This window comes from Solenopsis invicta, chromosome 6 (assembly GCF_016802725.1).
Source record: "Solenopsis invicta isolate M01_SB chromosome 6, UNIL_Sinv_3.0, whole genome shotgun sequence".
Classification (NCBI taxonomy): Eukaryota; Metazoa; Arthropoda; class Insecta; order Hymenoptera; family Formicidae; genus Solenopsis; species Solenopsis invicta.
In genome coordinates this window covers 17,678,098-17,700,253 of record NC_052669.1, presented here as the reverse complement: position 1 = coordinate 17,700,253, position 22,156 = coordinate 17,678,098, and the positions used below count along the sequence as shown (strand labels likewise).

The 22,156-nt window shown below is 29.5% G+C and overlaps 1 protein-coding gene across 1 annotated transcript in view; it reads right to left on the bottom strand.

The window, feature by feature from the left end:
- LOC105195230 (ecdysone receptor) overlaps positions 1 to 21,073 on the bottom strand; it is a 60,384-nt gene extending 39,311 nt beyond the window's left edge. The window contains exons 1-2 of the mRNA XM_039451180.1: positions 20,937 to 21,073; positions 20,661 to 20,869 (exon numbers count right to left, since the gene is read on the bottom strand). The gene's annotated coding sequence lies outside the window, so the exon portion shown is untranslated. The remainder of the gene's footprint in view (positions 1 to 20,660; positions 20,870 to 20,936) is intronic.
- Positions 21,074 to 22,156: the final 1,083 nt, after the last annotated feature.

Here is a 22,156-nt window from a genome sequence, read left to right as displayed (position 1 = left end):
GAACTTCGGATGTGGGAAGCTCTACTGTACTTAACAACAGTGATTTACAAAAAAATTTGTTTTAATTAAAAAAAACATTTTTTTTAATTAAAAAAAATTTTTAATTTAAAATTAAAAAAAGTTTTTATTACAGTTATAAAGTACTCTTATTAATAAAAAAAATATGTGTCCCTTATTTTCATCTGTTCTACAACATATTAAAGACTCATCAAAATCGGACGCGGACATTTCTGTCCATTTCCTTGTGTAACAACTGCTGTGACTGACATGTGAGGCTTGATTATCGTATGTTTAAATATTTAAAATTTATAAATTATTTCTAATACATAGTAAAATAAAAAAACATAAATATAAAAAAAACTTTGCGAATTCAAGAGTATCCCTAAGTATTCAAAATTTCTCAACACATCTGACGAGAATTCATAAAACCAAATAAAAGAAAAAAACAACTACGAAGGTCTAAACGAAAGCAAGTTCTAAATTACGGAATAAGTTTAAAAACTAAACAAATCCAATCCAAAAAATTAACAAATATTCAACAAGGATTACAGGGATCTAAAACTTGTGTATGTGTTACAAGTTTGATCCCCCAGGAATGTAGTCGACCGTGAGTGGAAGGATATATGAAGAAAAAAAGGTGGGAAAGAGAGAAGAGGAATAGTTTACGTTCCGCCGTTTCCCATCAGCAGCTATGAGAAGCGAAAGTAAGAACTAGCAGTCTCAATCGGCCTTGAACCTAGCAACAGGATCGATGATCTCATCTCCGAATGCGTTCTGCCCAAGCATATGTTAACATGGAAATTCACATTAGTATCAAGTACATAGGACGATAAAAATGTTGCAGGAAATTTAATATCTCGTAAAAGACGCATTTAAAAGAAAAAAATTGTTTCCCATCAAAGTTGTAAAGTTTCAAAAGCTCCATTTTAATGTTATATGTTGTATTATCTTTCAACGCGTTTCCTGCTGCTATTGAAGAAATGGTTAGGAGGGTCGGTTGGCAAAATATCTTAAATAGCAAGAGAAATCAAAGGAACCTCTCAGAAAAGAGCACAAAAAATAAACTTTTATCTGCAAAACTTTTTTTCCAATAAATATTTTTGGAGATATTCAAGATAATTGTTTCAATTCGCAAAGAGTGCACGAAAAGTTACGGGTCGAAATCCTTTTTATTTCAATTTCTTTGTTATTATTCCGTATGTATTGTACAATATTTCAAGAATAATCTCGAAATCATTCCGTTTCTTGTCCTTGCGTTGCTAGTATTTCTTATTATTTTCAAGCAATCCGTTCTGCATTTCGATCAATTTTGATTCAAAACTACAAGTATCTCACGGCGCGTTCTGTAGTGGTTTCTCTTTCAGTTTAGTATGTATTATAGAAAATTACTTTTTACGGAGATTGCAAAAATTATTATTCAGCATTTATCGTAAGATCCGCTGTGAACGATGTAGGCCGCCTCATTTATGTTTAAAAAAATCATTTTTTAAAAAGATATTTTTCTAAAAGTGCAAAGCACACCGTCCCCCGTTTTCATTCTTGAAGAATCATTAACGTATCAAAGATTTCTTCGTTACCGAATAACATTGTGCAGTTTTATTTTACAAAATTTCGGTGGAATTAAAAAGAATGTATCAAAGAACAAGCAAAAGAAAAAAAAGATTGGAATCATGATTCAAAGATATTTGGTAAACTTGGGACTTCAAATTATTAAATAAAAAGTAAATAAAATTTTGGAAAATGTCGATTAAAAATTAATAAATTGAATAAAAAGATTTTCATTTCATTCATTACTTCTTTCTAAAAATAAAATAAAAAAGAACAGCTATTTTTAGATAATATAAACATTTTCAGCATAATACAATGTAATTTAAGAAAGTTGAAAAGTAACGCGTTACTTGTAACGCCATTATCGTTAGCTTGTTTACTTTTTCATTTATTATAATCAAAAATCGTAAGAACTTTTTTTATCATAATTATCGATTGATAAATTGTATTAGATTTTGCAAGACTTGAAGGATGCGCTAGAATTATACAGGGTGGGACAAAAGTCCGAATACACCTAAATCAGTCAGAAAATATAAGTTTTACAGAAAAGTGTTTCAGACAAAAGTTGTACGGCTCAAAAAGATTTATTTACTGATTTTATCAGTTTGACCTTCGATGACGTCGCCAAAGTCAGATTGAAATCATATTAACTTTTTAAAATGGAACACTCTATTTTTGATTCCAGAATCTAATAGCTGGTGTCAAGACCTTTCCAATACCTTATAAGAAAGTTTATTTTCGTTGAGTACTTTTCGAGTTGTGAGGCTTGAAAGCTACAGTGTAATGTAACTTTCAAACGTCATAACTCGGAAAGTACTTAACAAAAATAAACTTTCTTGTAGGATTTTGGAAAGCTCTCGAAATCAACTACAAAAAAATGCAATAAAAAATATAGAATGTTAAGGAAGTACCGATATCTTTTAATTAGGGAACTACCGATACTTTAACATTATATTTTTTATTGCATTTTCTTGTAGTCGATTTCCAGAGCTTTCCAAAACCCTACAAGAAAGTTTATTTTCGTTAAGTACTTTCCGAGTTATGACGCTTAAAAGTTACAGTACACTGTAGCTTTCAAGCCTCACAACTCGGAAAGTACTCAACGAAAATAAACTTTCTTATAGGGTATTGAAAAGGTCTTGACATCAGCTATTAGATTCTGGAATCAAAAATAAGGTGTTCCATTTAAAAAAGTTAATGTGATTTCAATTTGACCTTGGCGACGCCATTTAAGGTCAAACTAATAAGATTAATAAATAAATCTTTTTGAGCCGTACAACTTTTGTCTGAAACACTTTTCTGTAAAACTTATATTTTCTGACTGATTTAGGTGTATCCGGACTTTTGTCCCACCCTGTTTAATATATTTTATAATAAATTAAATAATAAATTTTAGAGTATTATTGCCTCAAAAGATTCTTAATGGTTCAAGAATTCACGTTTGATAATTTTACAGAAGACAAACTTGTCGTTACGCGAGGATGTAAAGAAAAATAACTCGCTCTTAAGATTCTCGCTTAATGTAGACTCTATCGATAACACGATTTTATCCGTTTCATCCACTCGCACTTTCACAAGATAAAAGAGAAAGACAGACCGGTTTTCCATATCAGTCATAACGGAACATAGATGTGGACAACTCGAACGCGTTGTATGCCAGCAGGTTTACCTAATGTATAATGATTGCTCTGAAATAATCGTCGTTATTCTTTAAAAAAACTAAAAATATCGAAAGATCTAGCAATTCGTAGACTTTGAAAGTTAGAAATCAGAATCTAGAAACTTAAAAATTTACAAATTGGGCCAAGAACTTTTGGTTCAAGTGACACATATCAGAAGAGAAAAAGAACATATAAATTAGTATTAAACAATCTCGAAATTAATGTTTTAGTAAATAGAACATTTTAGATTTTGTACATCTAAAAATTCTATGAATAAAGGGAATGATTTAAAAATATAACAATAAGAATTTAAAAGCTCAGATATTCGACAAGTAAACTGTATATAGTCAAAAAATTTAAATTTATAACAAAATGTACTTAAAAACTACATGTAATAAAAATTTTTTAAATTAAAAAATCAAGTTTAACTTTAAGAATTTATTATATAATATTAAAAAATCAAAAAAATTATTTCTTTTTTTCTATCTTCTTTTCTATACAATTTTTTCCATTTAATTTCTATTTTATTCCAGGTTAGTTTTCACAAATATTAGTGGTATATAAATTATACGTATTACAAGAATTATAATTCTATAATTATTTAAAAGGTTATCAATGGTTATTAAAACAAATTTACATACATTTTAATAAAGTACATGTGTATACATATATGGTACATATGCATGTGTGTGTGTGTGTGTGTGTGTGTGTGTGTGTGTGTGCGTGTGCGTGCGTGTGTGTGTGTGTATGCATGTATATCCTAATATTTCAAACATTACAAAAATCAAGAAACTATAAATTCAAATTTCAAGATAAAATTATTTGCTCGTAGCTTAAAAAATTATCAACTTATTTTCGTACTTCTCTCACTTTTAGGTTCCTTTTCTGTATAACGTAATATTAAATTAATTGTTATTTAATACTTTCAATTTAAATTTATACACATAAAACGAAAGAATTTATCATTTAAAGAAACATAACAGTAAAATATGTAATCAGAATTCAATAAATTTTATACATTATTTTTTGTAACATTTATTAGTTTCTTTAATACAATTATATACACATAGAAAAAACGATTTTTATATTAGCGATTTTCTTTCTTGATAATAATTACAGATAAGGAAGAAAGCTATGAGAATTTCACGTTGGTTAGTCAAGTTGAGTTGAAACAAGACGCTATACAATGTGCATGTTGCCGACAATATAGCTACGAGGATATTGATTTCCAGATATAAATAGTCTGTGGTATCTATTATTCAAAATGCTCTCAACCTCGTTGGATTGATAGTGCCAACTCGTGATACTTAACAAGCGATTCTTCTAAAAGACAGTCAAATATGAGGAATCCAAGAATTTAATAGAATTCTAAAATTAAGAAAATTAATGATTTAAAATTCGTGAATGTAACGATATTACGTTTTAATTTAATAAATTAAAAATTTTACAGAGGTTATTTCAATAATAATCCAAAATTTTCTGAAAACGAGAAAGATTTAAAATAAATTGTACTGGCAAAAGTAACCGATGATAACTGAGAATTAAAATCAAATAATGGTTTCGAACTAAAAAAAATATAAATAAAAAAATAAAGAAAAAAAGAAATTAAAAAATAGAAAAAGAATGAGGAAATAAGAAAAAAAGAATAACAGTAAAAGAAAAAGTAGTAAAAAAAAATAAAAAAATAGAGCAAAGCAAAAAAAAACAAAAATTAAATAAAGGAAAAAGTAGAGAGCAAAAAAATAAAAAAGGAGGAAAAAGTAGAGAGCAAAAAAATAAAAAGGGAGGAAATAGAACAGAGGAAAACAAAGAAAGAGAAAGAAAAAAGCAAAAAGAAGAAGGATAGCAAGGAAGAAAGAAAAGAAAAATCTTTTCTAAAAAATTATGCAACTTACATTGCAACGCAGTTATACAATTTTTTTAAAAATCAACTATGTATTTTTTTACACCAATTGATTCATCTCGTTATTTCATTTATGTATAAAAGTATTAAGGTACAATTATCAAAAAATTAATAATTTACAAGATATTTTAGACTTTTTTTATATTAAAATAGGTTACAATCAAATATAAACTATCTTGTAAACTATTGCTTTTTATAACTTCATTTCAATAATTTCATATGCAGAATAATTAGAAGAATGATATTATGGAAAGAAAATTATATAAATTCTAGTTAAAAAATAGCAAAATCTAACTTTACGTGGTTTAAAAAACAATTTTTATAATTTTTATAACTTGCATTATTTGTCCTCCTTTGAACTATGCAACTTTTATCAAAAACGTTTTTCCATGACTTTTAAGATATTTGCTTGCAGAAATCAAAATAAAATACTCTATATATACATATATCATAGATGTATTCATAAAATGTCTTTTAATGATTTTGAATGCGTTCCAACGCTTGCAATACTTTTGATATCATTTTATCTTGTTGTTTATCAATTAAAAAAGAACAAATAATGCTGTGAAGCGTGATGGCAGCTGTCAAGTGGGACGCACCTTTTGTCTTTAACCTTATTATTATATCTTAATATATTAAAGTCCTCTTTATTTGAATCATATAAGAATGACTTTTAATTTCTGAGATGTTATTATTAAGATATTTAAACTATTATAATTTTGTAAACGTTTGATGTGAACGTAACATTAATGACGTTATATTGTTATTGAACTAATTTACACCAAAATTTGACCTCATCTATCTCCTGTCCTAAAATAGATTTCAAATGAAACGTTTACACTATATAGACCTATGATACTTTTGAGTGGATCATGCATTGTTTGTTTTTTGAACTGGGGTTGATCTTTTTGTCATTTACATCTACATGCGTCACATTGTGCGGCTCAAGTTAGGTCAGAGTACGCGAAAAAACGACTTTACTCAAGCTAAGTCAGATCGCTTACCAACTATTTAGACTTACTGGTACATATATAATATGTGCGCACACATACATATATAAATATATAACGTATGAATATAATGTATGAATATAACGTATAGGTCATGGTCTGAACGCAGCTAACGTAAACTAGCCCATTGATGCTACGTTTAACCCATAATATTGTCAAAGGATGCATCCAAATGCGCAATAGTGCACTGAGAGGCTAAGTAGCAATCGAAGATAATTGGTTCTTACCTTTGAATCTAACTAATCATCTTCAATTGCTACTTAGCCGATCAGTGAATAGTTGTGCATCTGGATGTACTAAGTCATGACTTTATTAGTCGGTCACACAATCTCCGGCTTGAACGTTGACTCATCATTGATTTGAATGACCAGTTCAATGTGTGTGTGAAGCTGGCACATTATTTGGTGAAAAATCACTAAACATTGACAGTTCTGAGTTTATTTTCAATAGTTCTACAGTTCCTGATAGATAAAACAAATAGTTCTGGCCTTTAAAGCGAAAAAAACGCATAGGACAAAGTGAGGTGCCAGGTTCACGCTGCACTTCAGTTTGTCCTGCGTCATTTTCCATACCCAATTCTTGTAAGATTTTAAAAGATCTATAGTTCTAGATGAGTTCTAGAAAGAGTTCCAGCGTTTAACATAGTTTATTTAATTAAAAAAAAAAATTATTATAAAACATTTATGTTATAATATTACATAATAGAGTTCCGTGTACGAAAAAATATTTTTCCTACAGTTCTCAACATATTAAAGAGCGTTCCGAAGAGTTCCGGTCGATTCAATTATTTATTAATTAAAAAAAAATTGTTATCTTCCGCGAAAGTCGTATATTCGCGCATATGGGTGAGACGCTGGTCTATATTCGAGAGTTCTGTGTACCAAAAAATATTTTTCTAATAGTTCTTAACGTATTAAAGCGCCTTCTAAAAAATTCTGGGCAATTCCGTTATTAATTAATTAGTAATAAATTATTAACTTCCCCCAAACACGTATTTTATCATATATGGGTGAGACGCTGGTCTATATTCGACAATTCTGTGTGCGAAAAAATACTTTCAATGTAGTTTTGAACGTAACCAAGAGCCTTCCAAAAAGCTCTTGTTGATTCAATTATTTATTAATTAAAAAAGATAATTATTTTCCGTGAAAATTGTATATTCGTATATTTTTAAAATTCTAAAAATATAACAAAAAATTTAAAAAACAAAAAAAAATAAAAACCACAAAAAATAAAAAAAGGAAAAAAACCTTAATCTCGTCCACGTCATTGGTTCCGGATTATGCTGAGAACAAGACAAGCCAGTGTCCATATAACAATAAATGCAACTATATCAAAAAATAAAAATTATTTAACATATAATTAATAATGATATCGAACTCAATGAAATAATGTTAAAAAAGTTCAGCCCTACAAAAAAAATATTTTTTTATGCACAAAACTCTAAACAACCGATCAGCGTCTCCCCCATATAAGCGAATATACGTCTTTCGCGGAAGATAACAATTTTTTTCTAATTAATAAATAATTGAATCGATCGGAACTCTTCGGAACGCGTTTTAAAATGCTGAGAACTGTAGGAAAAATATTTTTTCGTACACGGAATTCTATTATGTAATATTATAACATAAATGTTTTATAATAATTTTTTTTTTTAAATTAAATAAACTATGTTAAACGCTGGAACTCTTTCTAGAACTCATCTAGAACTATGGATCTTTTAAAATCCTACAAGAATTGGGTCTGGAAAATGACGCAGGACAAACTGAGGTGCTGCGTGAACCTGGCATCTCACTTTGTCCTAGGCGTTTTTTTCGCTTTAAAGGCCAGAACTATATGTTTTATCTATCAGGAACTGTAGAACTATTGAAAATAAACCCAGAACTGTCAATGTTTAGTGATTTTCCACCAAATGATGTGCCAGCTTCACACACACCAATTCATTCAGGAATGATCCAAAATGCAAAACTTAAAACTTAATATATTTAATTTCTTAATTATCTTAATTAAATGTATTATATTACTCAATTATCCCTTACAGTACAAACATGGGTATTTCAATCAATTTCTATTCATGAAAAAATTTCGAAAGCAATTAAATTACATTATATATTTTTTCAAAATAAACAGACATCGTTGTAGAAACTTGAGAAAAATTATGCTCATGAATCTTTAAAGATTTAACTCTGTTTAACCACTTTTAAATAGATGAAAAAGTGGTCGGATAATACAAAGAATACCTACTTGCATCTACAGATAAAATGTTTACATACAAACGTCCGTAAGGATTAGTAACTGCACTGTAAAAATTAAAAATTTTTTAAGTATATTTTATAATTATAATTTGTAGAAAATACACAAAACAAACAAAATACAATGAGTTTTAAACTGCAGTTGACAGTTTTTAAATTTAATTAGCCACTTGAGTTAATTGGAGATGACAAGCCCTAAGTAACTTTCAAAAGATTTTAGTCATTATTCATAATCTTAAAGTCTTTCTCCTATCCGCGCATTTATTCTGCTATAAACAATATTTTTTTTATTAATAAAAAATCTATTAATTTATTGTTATATATTCTCAAAGTTCAGAAATTCAGAAAAGTGTAAAACAAAAACTGCTTCCCACACAAAACTTTATCCGTATACTGCATTGGCTGCGTCAACTTAATAGACATACTTAATGGACGTCCTGGAAGCATCCTCTGAACGTCTTTAGAACATCCTTTGGAGATCTGTGTTGTATGAATCAACAACTCTCTGGGTATATCAAATCATATCGACAATTAAAGTCATTAAAGAAATGTAAACGAAAATATTATTATTAGCATCACTACCAAAAGATGTTAGCTTCAGTATTATTAAATTGATTGTCAATTTAAAGGGGAAAGGTCATGTAAAAATCGATTTTTTTTATTGCATATATACTTATGTACCAAAACATTTCAAGAATTCAAATTTCAAGTTCTCAGATTGGAGATCGATATATTAACGATCCTACAGACAAGTTCATACGTGCGCGCCCAGTAGATAGTCACGCGCATTTCAAACTTTGAACGAGTTTTTCTCAAAATTACGTCTTTCAAAACGGCGCACAATACAACACAAAAAATATTCGATCAATATAGCTGAGACGGTGCATGTTTATTTTTCATTAAATTCTCCACCGGCTGTACTTATAAAACTTGTAAGAATAACTATTCAAACTATTTTTTTCAAATGATAAAAATGAAAATTTTATGCAAAAATTCGACATTTTTTTCAAAACTGCGTAGAATTTTTATTTTAGTACTTTTTACTATCGGATTTAGGGTCTTCCCGAGTGCAATTTTATCAAAAAGACAGATTCGTTCGACTTTTTATTTTAAGATAAAATAAAAAAATACTGCATTGTACGTCATTTGACTCCCTCGAAAATCAGAACTTGGAGACCAAGCGTCATTACGTTGCCATATTTGAACTAATTTCGCTTTAAAAAACTTTTTCTACAGCTACAAATTATAATATGTGAAAAAAGTTACGGACAGTTCATTAAAAGTCTTGGGCCGCAAAAAAAAAATTACGAAAACTTACAGCTTTTTTTCGACCGATTACATGACCTTTCCCCATTAAGAGGATGCTAAAGTCGTCCTTTTTTACCGACCGAACGTTAATTTTCGGGCTTGCCGTTCTTCTAATTGCATTTACAGATTTAAAAATCCTTTTTCACAGTTAAAGTATAGACAGTAATGTATAATGGACGCTATATAAGGATAATGAAAACGAAAAAAATTGGAAAATTATTCTCAATTTTTTTTGTTTTCCTTATCCTTATATAGCGTCCATTATACATTACTGTCTATACTTTAACTGTGGAAAAGAATTTTTAAATCTGTAAATGCAATTAGAAGAACGGCATGCCCGAAAATTAACGTTCGGTCGGTAAAAAAGGACGACTTTAACATCACCTTAATATTCTAATATTACAATTCTAGATAAGTGTAGAACCGTGTTTCTAAAGCCCGAAATATTCGAGACACGCTTTCTTTTGAAAAACTATGAGGAAAATTACACAAATTCACACAGGAAACATTAAGTACTAAGATCCATAAATTTTGAGGCATTTTCCTGTGATGTAATTAAATTTAGTTGTAAAATTTTACTATTTTACTATTTTAAGATTATAGATCAATTAAAAATTTCCGATAGACTTGAGTAAATATAAAGCGATATGATAAACCTGATGCTTGATAAATCCGACACTCAAATAGCCATCGATGATATGAAGTCTAGTAAAGGAAGAGTTACACTGGACAGAAGGGTGAGAGAGAGAGAAAGCGAGTAGTATCTAGGTCGCAAAACAAGTGTCGTAACTTGTGTCAAATACATCGGTACGTGAATACGCACGTATATTTACGTTTTGCGCGTAATTAACACAGAAAAAAACTGTTGCACTAATTGTTTGTAAATCATCACAATGCAAGTTATAACAATTTTTAAATATTAAAATAATATTTTATCTTTATAAAATAATAATATATGTGCATAATGTTAAAAAATTTGTGTGTGTGTGTGTGTGTGTGTGCGTTTATGCCAGTTTCTCAATAACTTGAATCAAATATATTCAAGAATAAAAGCGAGAAGTGCGGTATATGTATACATATAAGGATGTGCATCTTATTCTTCTTGATTGATAAATAGTAAAATTACAAATAAATAAAAGAATCAATCATGTTTCTGTGTCTCTTGAATTGTTTTAAGAGTATTATGGTTGCGCCGTCAATTCATTGTTTCAAGTATTATGCACGAAACATGTTTTTTCAAAATATAATTTTACATGTAATCATCATAATAATATCATGTTGAACATATATCACTATTTTCATTATCTATCTTTCCATTTGATGCTCTCCTTGTTTCTCATATCGTAATGTTTCGGTTCGCTTAGTTGCCTCTTTATCTTGCGATCGATGCCGAGTCGCTGTTCTTCGACACCGATTTCTTATAAAAGGTCAAAAGTCGTTATCACCTCTTCGAGTTTCTTGGCTTATAAGCTATATCACCTTGACTTCCAACCCTTGAATTAGCTTCATTCCCTGCTATTGACTGTTATGTTACCCCACCCCACCCCCTCCTCTCCCCTCCCCCACCCTCTTTCCATCCCACCATGCGGTCAAAAATATTCAATGTCAGCTTCTGTGAAAAATAAAAATTCGAACAAAAATATAATATATTATTCTCGATATTACTGAAATATAGATTATCAAAAGAACTTTCTGTGTAAAATTTGTCAAGAATATAACAAATTTTTATACATTTATTTCTTTCTCTTATTGTTAGAAAATGAAATTATCATTTCTCTTTACAAGTTTCCTTATTCTAACATTTTTAATAATAATTTTAACGTTAACTCCATTTGAAATAAAAATTGTGTTCAAATAAAATTAACAAACTCAAAATCAAAACAAACAATTTGCTACAGTCAAATTCCTCTAACAATAAGTTAATTCTTTAGTTTTTAATTTTCATTCACTTTTAGCTCGTATTGTACAGCCAAAGCATCCTTAAGGCAAATGACGATTTCTATTTCTCTTCGTCACTTCTCACGGAGATTCCAACACGGTTTGAACATCGTGTTCCTCTATTCTCCTCGTTTCGCAACGTGTTTTCTTATTCGGCGTTGTCTGCGCTTTATCTCCAGCGATTCTCGAGAAATGTTCGGTCGGATATGCTGGTGCTGGTAATGTAGCGATAGTAGTAATAATAATAATAGTAGCAGTAGTAGTAGTAATAGTAGTAGTAAAGTAAGTAAGTAGTAGTAGTAGTAGTAGTAGTAGTAGTAGTAGTAGTAGTAGTAGTAGTAGTAATAGTGTGGTGATGATATACGGTACGGTGCGATATGATGTAATATAGTATACCCATAAGGGTAGAATTTTGTATACTACAATGCAATATTTCAAAAACATTAAAATGGATATGTAATATGAATGTTGCAATATTATAAACACATTGTAAAAATAAACTATTAAAACTTTAAATGTTTGTACGTACGCACGATATATTATTCTGATTCATCAAGCTTATATGCAATTTTATACAACATATTTTTATATTAAATTTAAGTACTAGTCTACCGCAATTAGTTACATGATTATTTACAAAAATGCTTGGTAATAATTTCTGTAAAAAAAATTCTGTAATTATTCAAACCAAAGCACAATTTAATTTTATAATTTTGTATTCACAACTTTAATATTAAATTTTTATATGATTCTACGACTATCTAAATTATAATGTTGTTTAAATTACAAACAATCTGTAGGATATGTATACAGTTGCCAAAAATGTTAAAAACAATTGTATAAATATAAATTTGCTATCGCGCAATTGTTAATACAAAGACATCCAATATACGACACATTTTGTATAACAGTACCAGTACATATTATATACATATGATATGTATTAAAATAATGCATTTCATTAAGATAAACTTATAATTACAAACTTACTTATAATTATATAATTTAATTATACATCTTATATATAATTATCTTCTTAATTTTTGGCTTAAATTATAATAAAACACCTTAATTATCATGACATTACAAAGTATTATAATATTGCTGCAAAATATTGTATCGTATAAAATATTTCCAAAAGATATTTTATCGTTGTTGTAATGTTACAGCACCACTGCAGCAACATTTTACAATGTTTTTGCAATATTGCAATGAAATATTTTTGCAATGTTTCTGCAATCTATTTGTGCTATATGGAAGGTAAGATGTGGTGTGATGTGATGTGATATAATAGTAATGAAAGTCATAGTTACAGTCGTAGACGTAGTCGCAGTCGTAGTCATAGTAATAATCGTAGTAGTAGTAATGTAATGGTGGTGGTAATAGTGATGATGGTAGTGGTGATGGTAGTGATAGTGATGGCAGTAATAATGGTGGTGGTGGTGGTGGTGGTGAGGATGGTAGCGGTGGTGGTGGTAGTAGTGATGGTGGTGGTGGTAGTAGTGATGGTGGTGGTGGTGGTGGTGATGATGGTGGTGGTGGTAATCGTGGTGGTGGGTGGTGGTGGTGGTGGTGGTGGTGGTGGTGGTGGTGACGGTGGTGACGGCAAACGAATAAGACGGACACAATGTTTTCGCCTCGGTCAGTAGTGTCAAGGGAAAGCGTCATGTTCGCGTTGCAATACGTGATCATTACGATCGTTCATAAAAACATGCGCCGCTACAGACTCGATATGGTAATATAGCGAGAGTATAGAGCAAATGTAGGTAGCTGACACAAATTCAGAATTTACAAATTTCTCGAGGAAAGGGAAGAATGTCAGAGCCAAGAACTCAAGATATCAATCGTCAAATTTTATAATTTGATGTTAACACGAATATCGATTTAAAAATAGCAGAAATAAGATAATATCGAATAACAAATTAATGAAATATTGTAATTTTTCATTTTTTAAAGCATAAAATCAACTTACTTTTCTAATAATTAAAATAATTACTCTTCAATTTAATTTTTTACAATTATTAAAATATTTTTAACCGTTTAAAATACAGTTGGCAATAAAGTACAAAATTCTGCGATGTGATTACTATCAATTAAAATATTCAAAAACTTTTTAGTGACAAGATAAAATAATAAGATTTTAGGTCAAGGAAACTATAAAGCTATAAACGAAAATCATCGACCTAAATAAATTTACATTACAAAATTATGAATTCAAAAATATATAGTCGGCATTACTAACATGTTTCAGTTTCAATTTAAATATTTCTCAATTAAACACAATTATACGCATTATGTAGTATAGTCTAATAATTTTAATATCTTTATGGTGACAAATAAACATCAATATAAGTTAGAAAACACGTATATCATATAATGCTAAACTAAGTAATGTAGTTGTAATTTGGAACAATCAATATAATGAAAACATGGTCGTAGATTTTTAATGAACAGTAATTCCGAGAGTAATTCATAAATATTTAGATACACAATACGTTCAACTCAGAGACATGTTTAAATTTGAAACTGGGAGTAAATGATGTATTTATGTCAAAATGTGTATTAGGTATATTAAAATAACGTACGCATTACCATGATGTCTTCGATATGTAATAGACTACTCTGTGTAAATATTAAATTTTTTTATTCTTGATATTATATTTTATTTTTTAATTCATGAGCAATATGACAAATCAGTGATAGAATTGTCGTGATTGCGAGTATCGAACATGTAACGAATATGCGGTCACTCGCTCCGTTACGGTGAGTCAATGTATATGTATGTGAGCTAAAAATGATACGTTGCACGGGGAGTGACGTCATGACGAGTCAGCTTCTTGGCCGATGATCGACGCAGCATGCGCGCAGTGTCGCGACTAAACACAAGTGTCTATATGTCAAACGGCAAATGCCGAATTTGTAATGAATACACGTTTCTTGCGGAAAAAAAACATATTATGAACAAAGGATTGTTCATAATGTTTTTTTTCCGCTTTTGTCAGAGAGGATGTAAAAATTTCCAAGATAAAAAATAATCATTATAAGAAAGAGGAAATATTAAAAGAGTCGCTTTACTTTAGGCTTCGTATCTGAACGCATTAAAACTACAGATTTCCTGAAAATGTTTTAGAATTCAATAATCTGATAAAATATATTTGTAGAAAACAATGATTTCTAAATATATCTAAAATGTTTCTTAAAATGTTACATAGGTTTCATATGAAACATTTAGATAAAATATTTAGATAAAATTTTTCTCTTCAAAAAACTAAAATAAAAATACTAAATAATACAATTTATTAGATGTTGATGTAATATCGTGTCCTAAATATAATATAATACGCTTCAATACTCCATTAAATTTTCAAAACAATCTTAATCATAAGGAAATGATAAAAAAACACGATGAATGAATTATTTGAAATCATATGAAACTTGTGATTTTTTTGGAAGCGACAAAACTCGTGCATTATCGGAGTGCACATTCATACAGTGTGTCTCTAACATCAACTACGCGCTGTGAAAATTCAACGGAGATAAGCTGACGATCGAGTAATCCCGATATATCTTGATAACAAACTTACTAAAGTCTGATTTAAAAAAAAATGTTAAATATGTTATTTTTTATTTATTTTGTCATCTGTTTTATTTTTTTCAAGTTTTATTATCTTTTACGCCTCCTAGCTATCTATTAATTGTTAATATATATTATAAAGACATAGCATAAAAGATTTGTACAATTAGATATTTCTATTTTTTTTTTATAAAAATCTTTTAATTTGTTCAATTAATTTTTACTACGTTGTGCGCGTGCGCGTGTATATAAATTTATAAATACATTTAATTGTACAATGTTAATATTTTATTCATAATTTTCGTTTTTTCCTGCATCTCGTGTTTTTTTGCTATTTATATAAAAATAAATATTTTCAAAGACAAAATTATTTTTTTCTCAAACTTAAAACTTACTCTTTAAAATAAGACTTACCTTTGCAATTACAATATTACAATTCAATATTATAGTTCTAGAAATAGAAATTTAATAGTCGGCACGGCAACTATTTAATATTCCACATTCTTCAGTATCAAAATTGACGACAGAAGAACTAATGCATTTTATATGAAGAAAGTTATTTTGCAAATATTAAATTTTTTAAAATTTATTTTTGTTAAATTTACGGTTTTTTAATTTCTCATTTTTCATCACTTGGTTGCTATTACAGTAATTAGTATTAATAATATCTATAATCTCATCATTTAAAACCTTCAATATCTATTTGCAATAATTTTAAAATAAAAAATTTTGTTTTATCGGTTGTTCTAGGAATTGTCTATGCGTCCTTTTTCAAGTGAAGAATATAATAAAGTTAGTACGCTCACCTTTGATATTAATTTCTTACTATAGAAACGATAAATTAGCATTTAATTATATTACATAACTCAAATTTATTTTTAATCATGAGATGAGGGACGGAAAAGGGAAAGTGCTAGAGATATGCAGAAATAAAATAAACATTAGTTAAAATTCAACAATTAATTTTGTGTTTAATTTTTTTATAATGAATAACTTGGAGCTGAGTAAATAAATTCCACGTCTTTTTGAATTCTGAATAATTTTGATACCCGAAGTTGGATATCCAAACTTGAATCAGATATAGGTAATGAGTATTATACAGATTTCCAAATATTAGCAAATTCAGATTGTAATCCTGATTTATGAATATTGAAATAAATTCGTTGCATACTTACTAATTATTTCTTTTATTCACCTCTTTAACATGGATACAATTTAAGACAAATCATTCGCGCGTACGTCGTGTGTGTGTGTGTGTGTGTGTGTGTGTGTGTGTGTGTGTGTGTGTGTGTGTGTGTGTGTGTGTGTGTGTCAGGAGGGAGGGGGGGAGTGTAAATATCATATAACAAGAAGAATTTTATTAATAGAAAACTAAGTAATAAAAATTTACAATCTTTTATTTGAAGTGGTAATTTTTAAATTTAAATTTTTAAAATTCAGTCTGAACACAGACTACAAGCAACCACTTATTCATGAATCGTATTGTACGTTTATAATATTACTGACCACATTTTATGTGCTATTCAGTGACGTTAGATAAATGTTAGTATCTGCTTACGAAAATTATCGTACAGTGATGTAACGATCCATAAAAATATTGATCAGAAATTAATATACGTAAAAACGAACAATAATATAACGTTTTCCTTCGATAAACAAATAAAATACACGATAAACTATTATAATAAATATATGTAAACCGCAAAAAGATGATATAAAAAACACATTTATTAAAAGTTATTTTTAAAAAAATTATGAAATTTGCAATGTGCAATTGTGTATTTCTTTTCTTAAAAACAACTATGTGTTTGTTTTCTTTACAATTGATTCATCTCGATTCATCTCTTTATTCTGTGTACAAAAGTGTTAAGGTACAATTATAAAAAAAAAAAAAGTTTATAAAATATATTTATATATTAATTTTATATTTGAAATCAATATAGAAGAAAGTACACAATTTCGTAAAATGTATATACATGCACGCACGCACGCACGCACGCACGCACGCACGCACGCACGCACGCACGCACGCACACACACACACACACACACACACACACACACACACACACACACACTTTTTTTTTACCATTTTAGCCTAATACTTCTATACAAACACATACATGCAAAATATTCAATAGAATCTATAAAAAAAAAATTATTCCGTTAAATAAAAAGTAGAAATTTATTTTTTTTTGTATCATTGCATCATACAATAAAAATGAGTCAATAAAAAATTAGATATTATTATTCAACCGTATCATCTCTTTGTATCTTCAATAGGTAAGGTACTTGAGCCAAATAAGGCCCACCTAACTTATTTTATTTTTTATAAATTCTATTTACAAAGATATTGAAATAAACTAAATGAAAATAAAATGTTTATTTCAACCACTCGCCAAAATAAAATTATCATCTATATAAAATATTTTTAAATAAACAAAAAAAGAAATGTTTATAAATTCTGAAATTGGGCCTTATTAAATTCTTGTGCTTTTAATAAGGCCCGAATTAAAAATAAATTAAAAATAACAAAAAAAATTAAATATTATTTTCCAACTTACAGTTAAATTGATTATTAATCACAAATACGAAATCCTTTAAGATCTATTTTACTGTAAAACATCACAATTATTTTTAATTTTGTCTATAATTAATATTTTAAGAAATTCTGGCTATTTTAGTGCAATTTTAGCTTATGGAAAATTAGCGTCATTGAAAATCGTTATTCTCTGTTGCAAGCCACATACATAATAAACAAATGGCAATGGTTATAACAATAAATGTATAAGTGGGTCTTATTTAATAATACATTATTTATAAAAAAGTATACTTATTCCAAAAAATCGATATATATATTTGTTTTTTCTATAGTTAGAAAGTTAAATAATATTATAATATGTTGTAATGAATCATAAAATAATGTATAATTATTCAATTTCGAAAAAATTTTTATAAAAACGTCTGATTTACCCACTTTGTGCAAGCTTTTGTTGCACTAAATAAACGTGTTGCTACCAGTATTAATTCCCTAGTCTCTCTTTATCTTCTACTTCCTATGACATACCTTTTAAGCATATATTTAAAACATAAAGCACGTTTTTAAATGATAAATTTAAAAGTGGGCCTTATTTAGTACTGGGCCTTATTCGGTTCAAGTACCTTATTAGAACTCATTCTAATTACGTGGTGCACATCTATATACAATACATTTTTATGTTTTTTCAATAAATAATGATTTCGTTTGTTATAAGCTGGCTAAATAATACTTTTAACACAAGCTACTTTTAATAGAAAATTTTGCAAAATAAATTACTGCATTATATATAAACTAATAAACAGGACCAATTACTTTTCTCTGTGTACGCATAGTTTATATTCAGACAAATTCAACGACTATAGTCAATTGATCATTTGTAATTACATATATTCAAAAACCAGTTCCATGATAAAAACTTAATGTCCTTAAAATCTTTTCTACAGAAGAAAAAAATAGATAAGTCTATGTCCAAAAGATAAGAAACATTTCTTTCTTTAAAAACTTTTTTATGATCAGTATCACACCGTCATTAGTTTTTATCATTTTTCAAGATATATTTATGGTATTTTATACGTTTCATGAATACATATATTTGCATTTATCAATGCAAATTTGTTAGGCAAAACAACATATCATATCATGTACATGTTTTAATATAATCAATGTTCTATCTTTTATATTTATAGAGAAAAATACATAAAGTGAAAAATACAGAAAAGTATTTGTGACTATTAAATTGAATTGAACGTTTAAATAATTATGAGAGCTCCAAATAATTATTAGAGCTCCAATTTAATAGTTAATTCTACAATAATATTAGCAATAATAATATATAATGTATTATACTAAAAAAATAGTTACAACTACTATAATTTAAATACAATTGGCACTGAAAAGGATTATAATTTTATAATTATTTTCGATGCCAACTATATTTATATTGTGGTAATTACAATTTCTTTGTTAGTGTAACACATTATTACGTTATTACATTGTATGTCTTAAAAAAAAAATAAAATGGAATAGACATGATTATAAACAGATCTCCTTCAAAAGTCACGTTGTTTTAAGATATTTAAAAAAATGATTAAATTAATAAGTATTTTGACAGTATCACTTCAGTGCAGTTGAAGAATAATAAAAACAAGTACAAATGATTTTTTTTCAAACATTGATAAAATTGAAATATCTTATAATTAAAAGTTATTTTTTAATCATTTTACGCTTCTTTTTTCATAAATCTTTTTCCTTTTGAAATGTAAATTAAACGAAAGGCAGGAGGAATAGTTATTTATTTATACCTACGAATAGATAATATAAAACAAATTTCATAAGTTTCTGATTTTTATTAAGTCAACTAATCTTTTAGTTTTATTTGTGTATGTAAAATAAAGAAATATTTAAAAGCATTAATTTCCACGCAATAACTATTTGTTCCCAGTTTTTTAGATTTTTACTTTAGAAAACTAATAAAATTAATTATTGTAAATAAAATGTAAAATAAGTAACATTTGAAAATTATCCTTAAGAAAGAGTTAAAGAATTTGTATAAAAAAAAAGTTCATTATCGTCGCTTATGTGTTTTTTTTTGTATTATCAGTTAAGAATGAAATTTGCATTAACACAATTGCTAATTGTATTAATTTAAAATGACTTATCGACTGTTTACTTAACTGTCGAAAAAAAGGAAATATTTTGTTAAATGCACAAAACGTTTTTTAATCAATTTTAAGATCGTATAGATAGCACATGATTTTACTGTTATATTTTTGTTATGCACAGCGGATACCTAGGCAGATAGTAAAGTTTACATTAAGATATAAATTATTTATTTATTTTATATGCATGTACGTACGTATATACTATCTCCTAATTGTTGCAATGATGCGTTTACGAATCATTTAATGACAGTTTTCAACGCTTTATGAATGGCTATATGAATGGCATATTATAATTATTTCGTTATATATGGTGCATTTATTATAAACAATAAGTTTTTGTACATGGTAAAGATTAAAGAGAGAGGGAAAGAGGGAGGGAGAGAGAGAGAGAGAGAGAGAGAGAGAGTTGTGTTTCGTACCTGCGCACGATTGGAACGTTCTCTCGTCGTGGGATGCGTCCTAGCTCGAAGGTCGCGCCGAGCGAATGGATAGCAGATGTGTGCGAGAAAGAGACACGAGGAGGAGAGAAAGGCAAAAGGCATGCGAGAGGAAAAGGAGAAGGAAAGGTAGAGAAGAAGAGAGAAGTAAATCAATCTTTCCACACGCGCACAAACGAAAAAGATGGAACCACCCAGTTAATAAAAAAATTGGGCCAATCGGGCGAAAAAAGCCAATTTCAAGCTCTCTCGGCAAGTTCACTCGTTCAAGTCGATATGGACTCGGTATATTATGAACAATGTAGGTATATCGAGAGATCGTACTCACCTATAGCGGGGAATACGCACGCAGCGTGGAAATTCCAGCAGGACTACTCCACTCCGGTCCTCGAAAATGTCGGACTCCGATGGCACTTAACACACTCTCGCACGCACGTGTAACACTTTGTCACTTTGCTTCTTTCTTTCGTCGCGCACTACGTACGAAACGTACACACAGGGGGATGTGAACCGTGAAATCGTGAAGATGCGAGTCCCCTAGAGAGGAGAAAAACATACCAAGGTTAGTCGCGAATTTCCGAACGACCATCCCATTTAACCTCACCTCTCGCGAAAGCGCGACTGATCGGTGTGTCCTCGTTGCACTCTACCGCTCGTCACTATCCAACACATGCACACACGACGCGCGCGCCACGCATACACACGCTCACACATGCATGCATACATTACGCATACACACACACCATGTGTATATATATACACTTTTCTCCCACCTTCCCCTCCCTCCCCTCTCTCTCACGCTCTCATCTTTTCTTTGCATCTGTATCTCTTTGCTTATCTTTCTCTCTCTCTCTCTCTCTTTCTCTCTCCTCTTCTTTCACTCGTCACTCTGTTTTTAATCTCTACTTTTTTCTCCTTTTTCGGTCTTTTTAGTGTCGAAAGTACACTTCTGTCTTTGATTGGTCAATGAAGGAGGACGTTGGTACGCACTGCCAAGAGAGATAGGTAAATAAATAAATGGACAGCAGACAGCCGTCAGATGTACAGATATGTAGATAGACAGATAGATAGATTGATAGATATTAGATAAATAGGTAGGCGGATAAACGGATAGATACCTAGATAAATAGACAAATAAATAGAGACACAGACAAATGGAAGACAGAACAGAAAAAAAAAGAGTGAAAGGGATGTGTGAAGCATGTGTGGCGTGTGGCGGAATGAGAGAAAGAGAGCCAAGAGGGGGTAGAAAGAGAGAGAGAGAGAGAGAGAGAGGGGAGGGGGAGAGATATTTACGCACGTAAACTTGACAGGAAATAATGCTATTACCAAAAAAACGTTCTTCTCTTGAGAAAACGCGATGACACACACACACACACGCATCACAAATTCCAATTCAACTACCGAGAGTAGGTGCGCGCGCGCGCGCGCAACTGCAATTCTCATATACGCCGGCAGCGTGACTCGCGACTCTACTGTTGCGCTCCGATCTCTCGATTTCGAAGGTAGCGCCGTGACGGTAACTAGCAATAGACTACTAATGGCGCCAAGTTTGTATCGCGAAACGAGGGAAATTAATATTCTCATCGTCAATTCTTCAGAAAATATTTTGATCTTTCGCATAGAAAGAACGTCAATTATATACTGTAAACATAACGAATTAGATCCAACGTTTCTCTTGGCTTAGCGAATGATTAAGTAGTAGTTTTAAATTAAGCTGACGTAGTCTCTTATATTCGAGACACTCTAATCTGCGGATTGTACAATATATAATATAATGCACGAGGAATCCCAAAGAGGTTGTATGTAGGAATACACGCAGTG